This window comes from Mustela erminea, chromosome 9 (assembly GCF_009829155.1).
Source record: "Mustela erminea isolate mMusErm1 chromosome 9, mMusErm1.Pri, whole genome shotgun sequence".
NCBI lineage: Eukaryota > Metazoa > Chordata > Mammalia > Carnivora > Mustelidae > Mustela > Mustela erminea.
Window position 1 is genome coordinate 88,346,703 of NC_045622.1, and position 11,071 is coordinate 88,357,773.

At 41.1% G+C, this 11,071-nt stretch overlaps 1 pseudogene; it reads right to left on the reverse strand.

Annotated features, from left to right (window-relative positions):
- Positions 1 to 1,943: 1,943 nt before the first annotated feature.
- Positions 1,944 to 9,878, reverse strand: LOC116599853 (annotated as a pseudogene).
- Positions 9,879 to 11,071: the final 1,193 nt, after the last annotated feature.

Here is an 11,071-nt window from a genome sequence, read left to right on the forward strand (position 1 = left end):
CCTCTGTAGGCAGGCAACCACAAAACAGGCAATGCAAAATGGAAAGAGGAAGTGGGGCCACTGAACACACACATGACCACTTAATATTACAGCGGCAACACTCTACATGTGCCTTAGCCACATAACCCTGTCATGCTATGAATAGTACTCAGGCAGAAAAAGTGGGGTGGGGTGGTGGGGGGGCTCATTTGAAGTAGAACAATTTGCACTGATTCTGTATGTTACAGCTTTGGTTCATCTTTTCTGTGCACTTTCAGTTCTTGTAATTATAAGCTGTAGCCATGTAGGATACTGTGAACCAAAGTAAGCTTTATTGCAGGAAAGGACTGTTTAAACAGTTGAAGGCCTGTTTCTTCCTTCTCTGTTCTTATTGTTATGAATATAATGAATTTTTAACAAATAGAGGGCCTGTTGCTGAGCTGGAAGACAAATGCTCTGTTGCAATAGTAAAAGCAGACCATCTCATGCATCTTCTGAAAGATTTAGCCAAAGAATTGTCCCCATAGGTAATGAACATCTGTTTTATTTAGCTTCCTCTTCTCCAACTCTCTGATAACAGAACTGATTTTCCTCTGAGGAAGCTGTTCCATATGTTTCAGCAAAGCTAAGGCCTTTAACTTCATAAAATCTGCCCCAAACACAGGGGAGGACATAGAACCCAGTCTATGGGTTGAAGTCTAAAACTACATTATCCTCCTGAAACTACTGGTGGGTTTAGAAATGCACATGTCGTTGAGTTCAGGCCAACTAGAATCCTCCATGAGACTCTTCTGCTAGACCTTTTAACATGATGACAGGGCACCTGGTAGCTCAGTCGGTTAAGCATCTGCTTTTGGCTCAGGTATCATCATCATTCCAGGGTCCTGGGATCAAACCCCATGGTTGGACTTCTGCTCAGCAGTGAGTCTGTTTCTCCCTCTTCCTCTGACCCTCTGCCTGCTTATGCTATCTCTTTCTCTCAAATAAATAAATAAAAATCTTCAAAAAAAAAATTAGACCTTTAACATGACTACATCTCTCAACTGGTGTTGCTGGTAGATTGTGACAAAAGGGCTGTCACAGGTGATTGTTCTTTACACCTGAAGCTAAATTCATTGACCAAGAGAAAAGGACATGGGCTTCCAAGATACAACTCTTGAAGCCAATTATTTTTGGAAATTTTTGTTAACAGAAGCCAATGAATTCTCCTTTTCTTCCTAAGCTAGTTTGAGATGCGTTTCATAACTTGTAGTCAAAAGTTTACATTGTTTACATTGTTTATGTGTAAATATACTGTGTCATGAAAGATGTACTAGGTAAGGGATCAAATAATTTATTGTCCAAATCAGAACACTTTTGAAAGTAAAACTGGATAAAATTCATACTTACAGAGGGTAACAGGTTATACTGGAACTGTCCCAGGCCAACCAGGGCATGCGTTAACCCTAATAATTAGGTTTTATCATACCATATTGTAGGTCTTTTAGACCTTATAGTGGCTTCCTCCATGCCCATAGATTTTTTCTTTTTTTTTAACATATATAGGCAACTCTTTAATGAGTTACATTTGGAAACAGAAAAGGGAGGTCAGCCAGGCACTTTTAACTGTGGTTTTATGCAGTTAAGCCCTTCAAAGAATAGTGAAATCAAGGCACTTCTCCTCCTGGAATATTTCCTTCTTATTTTTCTTTGTTGTAAGGTTATATAGAAATGTATGAGTATATGGGCATTATAAAAGAGAAGGGATGACCTGTGAGGAAGGAAATCAGACAATAAATCTAAAACTATGGAAATTAAAAACTTGAACTTGGGGGAGGGTAGGAAGCAACACATTTTTTCAAAGCTGTTACAGTCCATGCAGTTGTCTTTTCAAGTAGGAATAGAAAAAACCAGATACTCAGCTGCAGAATGAATCTGGGGTCTTGACTTTAGAGCTTCTATTGTCTTTGGAATTGGGTGGGGCATCAAGTGCCTTTTTCAGAATAGGCCAGAGAAGATAGGTCTAATCTGGCTTGTAAGGCCTTTGTTAGCCCTGTGGCCAGCACCCCGTGGGGGGGAACACCCAGTTCTTCCTAGTCCAGTCATAGGCCTTGGGCCCACTGCAGTGTGAAGACAACCAGATTTGCTTGTTTGGGGTCTGCATGTTGATCACATAGCTTCCTAGATCTCCACCTAGCGTAACTGTTAAAACACCACTCCCACATGAGACATCATAGACTTAGAATGAGTAAGGTTTGTCTGCGAGGTCTTCAACAAACTCTGCTAGAGAGTCTGGTGTCTTCTCTGCCAGCTTTCATAGGTGGTCTCATCTAGACTGTCAGGCTCGCCCAAAGTTCCCACTATCCTCAGAGTCATCAAACACCCTGCTTTCTGACATTCACCTTCTGGTTGAGGTGGTGGAGGCTTGGAGGAGTGTGGCTGGGTCCCAACTCACGGGCACCAGCGGTGACCCTAGGGCTGGGTGTTCCCTCCTCGCCCCCGCCCCCGGGGCCCCAGCGAGGGTCAGGGCTGAGCCCAGGAGGTGCCGGGCGGGGCAATGTGCACCTATACCACCCTCGGACTCCAGGGACTGCACAGAGTTCTGTAATACATACTGAATGTGTAAGAAAACAGCTCTGTGTGGCCTGTCCACGTATGTGGCAGCAGGCACTTTATTTTGGCCTGACCAACAAGATTTCCTGTTTTTCTTTTCATTACAGAAACCCTTTTTGGCTCTTTCTGTGCTAGTGGGCTTAGGCACAGGGATGAAATAGTTGCTCTAGGCAGTCATAGCAATTTAGTTCGCCCATATGAGTGAATGACCTTCAGAAAGCTTTTCACCTACTTAGGGCCACTAAAATGTCAGGAGAAGTCTGTTGGTGACTTCTAGGGAAGTTTTTCTTCCCTGAGAGAAAAGAGACACAAGAATATACATCATTCTCTGGATTCCTTACCCAACCACATTCCTGCTCTGGGTGCTGTTAAGACTCAATGACTGAGGGGCACCTAGGTGGCTCAGTGGGCTAAAGCCTCTGCTTTCGGCTCAGGTCATGGTCTCAGGGTTCTGGGATCGAGCCCCGCATTGGGCTCTCTGCTCAGCGGGAAGCCTGCTTCCTCCTCCTCTCTCTCTCTCTCTGCCTGCCTCTCTGCTTACTTGTGATCTCTGTCTGTCAAATAAATAAATAAAAATCTTAAGAAAAAAAAAGTTCTTAAAAAAAAATAAAAGACTCAATGACTGAGTCTGTGGCAGCAACGTGGGGTCCGTGAGGTAGTCGGTCTGCAGATAGGCACCTGCATGCTGAGGATGGTGGTGCTAACACATGGAAAGTTTTGCGGCCTTAACGCTATCACTCAATCTAGAATCAACCCTGGGATTTCTGCCTCCAGAGGTCTTGTCAGATAAGCATGTCGTATTCTTATGGGTTAAGCTATTATCAGGGAGGTATCTGTTAACCTAGTTAATATAAGAGGCATAAATTCCATACCAGGCTGTCAGTGTCCATGTCATGGTCATATCCTACTGGATGGGCAAATTCTGCAGACAGCTTCCAGAGTCAATCCCCACCATATCACAAATGCTGCCCTGTATTTTTCAAGAGGAAGAAAAAGTTGTCTAGATAGGCCTCGTTGTCGTCCACCTAAGGAAACCTCTCTTCCTCTCTCTCTTACCTCTTTGTGCTGTAGCAAATCATTCTTCAAAAATGCATATGGAAAACAGTTAACATAAGTTTACAAGAAAACTACAAATAGATATCTTTTGTGACTTTAAGCTTACTTCCTACTAGAGCAACCTAGAATTGATTGGCTTTTCTAAATCCTGTGCAAAGCCTTACCCATTTCAGGATACCAGGATTTTCATGGAGGCCTGGAGCAAGCAACAGGAGCCCTTTCTCTCTCTCGGGGCTTGGCAGAGAGCAAGCTCATCACAGTGAATCGAGCTCTCCACATCCTGCTGCCTTTCAAGTACCCGTTTATCAGGTCATTGGATGATGACAGACTGAACATTGGTGTCACTATTAGGAAGCATGGGCTCTAGTCATATCTTTGCCACCAGGAAGATCTGCCATCCAAGACACCTTATGCAAGCCCCTGGGAGATTTCAGTTTTACAGTCTGTAAAATGAGGATTTTGGATGAGAGAATTTAGAATTCTAAAATTGCATACTCAGAATCCAAAGAGACTTCATCTCAGGAAATGAGGTTTCATAGCACCAGCCAGACTCCATCTATTATCAGTGGTTGCTGGAAAGTTGTGTTGAGAAGTGAGGTAGACTGTATAGATATCCATAACATCTGACTCTCCATAGATACCACAGATATCCAGGACCTAATCCCCGGAATCTGTGAACAAACGGGACTTCTCATATGTGATTATATTAAAAACTCTCAGATGAGATTATCCTGAATTATCTGGGGGGGGGGCACTAACTGAGATCTATTCTTATAAGAGACCTGCAGATTTGACTACTTTGACTACAGAAGAGATGAAGAGACAGGTGTGTATGTGACTGCACTTCTGGCTTCCCAGGTGGAGGAAGGGGTCCTAAGCCAAGGAATACAAGGAATGCAGTTCTAGAAGCTTGAAGAAGTAAGGAAACAGATTTACTTCGGAAGCTTTGGAGGGGATGCAGCCCTGCCAACAGTTTGGTTTTTGACATCTAACTGGAACTATAAAAGGATAGGTTTGTATTGCTTTAAGCCACTGATTTGTGGTAGTTGGTTATAGCATCCTAACTAAATAACTCAAGAAGGATGATATAATGTCATTGACCTCAGCAGAGATACAGACTAGGTTATATTAGAGATGGTCCATTCTGAATGGAAGTGAGTGGCAGTGAATGCTTTCTTGTCTCCCAGCTGCAGCTTCTGGCTTAGAATACTATGGATCTGGATATGTAAAAATAGCTTTGTAATACACTGGTATTCTCTGCTTTTATCTGAATATTGCCCTCTAACAAGGATCTTCCAATATGTGCCGACAGGTCGCTCTTCAGCTTTCCACATAAATTATATTTACAGACAATAGCAGACTGGGGGTGCCTGTGTGAATGAATTATTTTCAGCATTTATCTTTTTCAATTGGCATTTATTGCTGTGGCTTCTAACCTATGGCATGTATCAAAATAACTTAAGACGTTTATAAAAGTGCATGCCTGGATCTCAACCCAATGGATCCAAACAGAATTTCCTTAAGCATTATTTTTATATTCTTTGAAGACATTATAAAATACACACAAAGGTGAAAACAATTTGTTGAGTCAGCTGCCATTGACTGATATAATTGGAAATACTCCTCAAATATTGCTATTTTTGCAACAGATTTGACAGCCTTGTGGTTCTTTCTCTGTCATGATAGCCATGTTCCTATGGTGGTACATGGAGGTAAGCCAGGCCAAAAAAGCTCAGAAATTTTCCTTCAGAGTGCATTAAATAATGCTAAATGTGTGATTTATTACTCATACTAGCATGCTGACTATTTCAGGAAATTGCCAGTCTGTCTTAGGCTGGATGGCCTCTCATCAAATTTGATGTCATCTGTTTGCTGACTGGAGAGACAGAAAATATTGCTGTTCTATCCTACTTTATACAAACATGAAATTGAACCATCTGAAATTACTGTTTTTTCTAGGTAAAAAATACTAGAATGCTGGCAATTCCATATGGTTTAACCTGCTAAATGAATTTATTAGTAAGTAAACTAAAACCAAACAAGCTAAATTATTCCAACAGTTTTTTTTTAAAGTGAAATTTAATAAGTAGGTAAATACTGGTATAACTTCCAGGTTATCGAATATAACCAGAGAGATGAAAGATAAATTGTTAGTTAAAATTCTGCGTATTACTGTCTTTGTTGATTTTCTTCAACCTTCCCAAGACATGAATTTGTTTCATTGTCTTCAGTGATTTTTGTACATATTCATCGAATGTGTGAATGTTACTATTATATATAAATGAAAAGCAACCACAAATCATGAATTATGTGCATGTACTTAAAATCCTGTACTATAATATGCACTGTAAATGAGTTTATTACATATATTATTAAGGTTGGGCTAGCTGTAGCCCATTGGAATTAGAGTAAGAAGTCGAGTTGGAGTCCACATGTGTGACTTGTTTTCATTTCCCCATCTGCAAAATGGGGAATATTTACCAGGTAGAATTACTGTGAGGCACAAATTAGATAATGTGTATGCAGGTAATTGTAAATCATAAAGCACTGTAAGATATTATGGTGTATATGAAATAAGTACGAGCTGAAGATTTGCCATCTTTGTGTCAACAGACTAAGCTGTTTCTAGGATGCCAACCAGATGCACTTTGTAAGTTGACAAACAGAACTTGTTTATGCATTGATTTAAAAAAAAAAGGTTTACTATCTCCTATGGAATAGATAGCTAACAAGTGTGAGAGATTTATGTGAAAAAACAAAAGTCCATTAATTAAATAAATAGGGTAAAAATAATTAACCTGACAATCACATTTCAAAAAGAATACCTGTTTTTTAACTCAAAGGATTATTATTATTATTATTAAGATTATTTATTTGGCAGAGAGAGAGAGCACAAGCAGGGGGACGGGCAGGCAGAAGGGAAAGCAGGCACCCTGCTGAGCAAGGACCCCGATGTGGGACTCCATCCCAGGACCCTAGGATCATGATCTGAGGTGAAGGCAGATGCTTAACTGACTGAGCCACCCAGACATCCCGATTTTTATTATTATTATTTTTTATTTATTTTAAGTAATCCCTACACCCAAGACGGGACTCAAACCTGCAACCCCAAAATCAAGAGTTACACGTTCCCCTGACTGAGCCAGACAGGCACCCCTCAAAAGATTATTTAAATCTTCACTTTTTAATTTAACCCAAACTTCTTTGTGTTGGGAGGTATAACATTAATTTCTTTTAAGCATTCTTATAAGAATGTTTTTTTGCCATTGTTTGTAAATGAGCTAAGGAAATTAGCTGATGAAGACAGGAGGTAACGCCCATACTGACGTTATGGCTTCCCTGTCAAGGATCTCACGAGCAATACCTCTCCACTGCATAAGTATTATTACTTTATTTTGATTATATTATACTTCAAGAGCATTTTAATGTTGTTACATATTATTTCTTGCATGTAATTAGTGAAATAGAAAGTGATAAACTTTATTATTTTTACTTTATTTACTTCTGTATTATTTTATTTACGGGCAGTTCTCCTTTAAGAGAGGAACAGATAAGTGAATGGATCTTCTCGATACATGTGGTCATTGTCTGGAAATAGAACCACTCAGAGAAATCTGAAAATGCTTTGAGAATACCAGGACCCTGGAAGGGCTGTTGCAGTCTTGGAGAATTTACCCATGGAAGAGCCAATGTGGTGGGTCTGTGACTAGTGGAATGACAGATAAGAGGATGACGGAAAGATCTGCAAGGGTGAGGAAGCAGCATGGCCAAGGGCACAGAGGTGTGAAACACCACAGGTGTGGAATTAGAATGATAGCCAGTTAGCATGCCTGGAATATAAAACTCGAGGAGGAGGAAGGCAAGGGCGCTTTCTGATAAGGAATAAGCCTATGGCTGGTTAATCAGGTCATCGGGGTCCTGCCAGTAGCTTGTTCATTACATGCCTGTTTTCTAATTTGATCAACTTCGGTGGCAACTGTCATCAGACAAGGCAGGTGTTTTCTGGAGAGGCTCTGTCGCACACCCTCAAAGGATTTCCCCTTCTTTCCAAAGCACCTGCTACCGCCACACAACTGGCTGATAAATACACTGATGACATTATTTTTCTGTTCAGAACTACCAGAAAAGCTGAAGTCCCACTCAAGAAGGCATAAGCTTCGCCCAGGCATCACTCGGGAAAAAGTGTTGCTTAGCTGAGCCATTCAAACTGGGCACAGTATCAAATCCATTAAAAGTACTCCATAAATAGTAGGAGTTGCTGTGGTTGTATGTATTTTGATCATTGAATTCTCCTTCCCTTAAACCTAGACTTTGCCACTTACACTAAATTCCTTTCACTTTGATCTGATTCACAGGTGCTGGCTTGTATGTTGGGCGTACTGATAAAGATATAGGAGTAGTTTTAAATGTGCTAGGATGTGCCAAGACCTGGTTCTAAGGACTAGGGTATATTACAAACTTATTAAAACAAAAGAGATGTATCTAACTTCAGGCCAGTATAAGAGCTGACACATTCATCAGTATCTCTCATCAATTTTTTTATGGGTTTATAGATCTTTTTAAAGAGTTAACATTTTAGAAGAAGTTTGAAAAAAAAATCTAAACATATACTTGATATTTCACTACATTTTTTATTCTAGAATTTTTTTTTTAAAAATGGCTCTTTGAATATTGCTCAGGTGAATAGGATAATGGTAAAATACATATGTAAGATAACAGACTAATAATTCAGTAAACACTTTGGCACTTCACATACAGTTTATGAAATAAAACTTTTCCATTGCCTTTAAAACTTCAGTGAGTTCCAGAATTTTGTGTATAATATTTTCCTTTTGTAGAAATTTTATCATGTGTTGATCTTTAAACCCAAAATATCAGGGCGCCTGGGTGGCTCAGTGGGTTAAGCCTCTGCCTTCTCAGGTCATGATCCCAGAGTCCTGGAGCCCCCCATCGGGCTTTCTCCTCAGCAGGGAGCCTGCTTCCCCCCTTCTCTCTGCCTGCCTCTCTGCCTACTTGTGATCTCTCTTTCTCTGTCAAATAAAAAAAAAAAAAAATTAAACCTAAAATATCTAACCATACCCACTCATTAGCAAAGCCAGCTCTGTCAAAGTTGAAGTGTTTATTCATGTATGGGAAAGTGGGATGGGTGGTCTTGACCTTCTGTTGTATGCCATTGGTCTGCTTGTCTTTTCCTACCTTATTTTCACAGTTTTAGCTATCATAGCCTTAGAAGTTTTATATAAATTCTTGATACTTTAATATTTTTTATTTTCTTTCTGGTTCTTTTCCTCTGTGTCATGGTAAAATGTCTCAATTTTGCCTTTCATTTTATTGAATCCATTTTCTAAAGGTCAGTTCTGTTTTATTTAGCATCCAATACATATTTTTTTTTAAAGATTTTTTAATTTATTTATTTGACAGACAGAGATCACAAGTAAGCAGAGAGGCAGGCAGAGAGGGAGGAGGAACAGGCTCCCCGCTGAGCAGAGAGTCCGATGCGGGGCTCGATCCCAGGACCCTGGGATCATGACCTGAGCTGAAGGCAGGGGCTTTAACCCACTGAGCCACCCAGGCGCCCTCCAATACATATTTTAATTCACTATTGAAATTTTAGTTTTCTTGCCCTTTTTTTTTTTTTTTTTTGGTCTCATCTTGCACACTAATACCTCCTAAGAAAAATAGAGTGGTTTTGGGGCACCTGGGTGGCTCAGTGGGTAAAGCCTCTGCCTTCAGCTCAGGTCATGATCCCGATCCTGGGATCAAGCCCCGGATCAGGCTCTGCTCAGCAGGGAGCCTGCTTCCTCCTCTCTCTCTGCCTGCCTGTGATCTCTGTCAAATAAATAAAAAAATTAAAAAAAAAAAAAGAAAGAAAAGAAAAATAGAGTGGTTTTAATGCAAAGAATGTAGAGACGTCATTCCTCCCAACTTAAGCAGATGTATAGTATTTAGAATATCCTGGCAAACATCTGCTGAGATTAGGTTCTGATTCTAGTAATAAATCCTTATTAGGGTTCTGTACTTCTAATAAGGAATCTTTAGGGTTATATATCAAATAGACTGTAATACAAATCACCCCAAAATTTAGTGGCTTAAAACAGCATTTATTACGCTTGCTATTTTGCAGGTCAGAAATTTTAGCTGGGCTCTAGGTGAGTAATCTTGCCTGGCTGAGCTCGGTCATTAGATTTCAGCCAGCGCCAGGTCAGCGGGGGGCTGGCTGGTCTCGCACAGGCTCGTGGGGGACAACTCATCTCCGCACACTTGGTCTCTCACCGCCCTCCAGCTTGCTTGGGCTTGTTCACATGGCAGCAACCCGTTTCCAGGAGACAACAGAAGTGTGTAAGCACTCTTGAGTCTTCGTCTTGGAACTGGCACAACATTGCTTCCACTGCATCACAAGGACCGGAGCCAGTCGGGAGGACGGCAGAGATTCACAGGGAAGGAGAGGGGATCCCACCTTTTCGTGGCAGGGAGGCCATTTGCGAAGGGCGTGGCTACAGAGCTGAGTCATGGACTGTGGCTGGTTTTTGCATTCAGTTGCAGGCAACATCATGTTTCTTGGGTATTGATCTGTGTTTTGAACAGGCTCCATGTTGTGGTTTCTTTTTCTATGTTAATTTTGAAGCCAGGAAAGGACCAGCTAGTGCTGTGGGGCATATAATAAAAGGGCGTTTAAATTACCCTTCTCCCCGTCCACTGCCTACCTGGACCTAAATTTCTTCACAATATTCTTCCCTTGAGAAGCTCAGTTTTCTTGTCCTGTGATGTTTTGCTCAGAAGTTGAGAAAGCCTGCATCAGGGATTGGTAGCCATTTTAAACTGGAAGACTTAGCTTGATAATAGATTGTTATTCTTTATTCCAGGTGATAGGTTATATTCATTTGCTCTCACAATGACCACCATAATACCATTGTTTTTAAGATTTTATTTATTTATTAGAGAGAGCATGCACAAGTTGGGGGGAGGCGCAGAGGGAGAAGCTGACTCCCTGCAGGGCAGGGAGCCTAGTGCAGGGTTCAGTCCCAGGACCCTAAGATCATGACCTGAGCTGAAGTCAGATTCTTTCTTTTTTTTTTTTTTTTTAAGATTTTTATTTATTTATTTGACAGACAGAGATCACAAGCAGGCAGAGAGGCAGACAGAGAGAGAGAGAGAGGAGGAAGCAGGCTCCCCGCCAAGCAGAGAGCCCAATGCGGGGCTCCATCCCAGGACCCTGGGATCATGACCTGAGCCGAAGGCAGAGGCTTTAACCCACTGAGCCACCCAGGCGCCCCTGAAGTCAGATTCTTAACTGACTAAGCCATCCAGACGGCCCCCATAATACCGCGTTTTGACAATGGCTTGCTGGAACTTCATTTCCTGATGAGTTGCCTGACATGCAAAACCAAGATTTCTTGAGTTCAATTTCTTCCCAGGTAATTCATCTTTGTCCCATGCTCCTTGC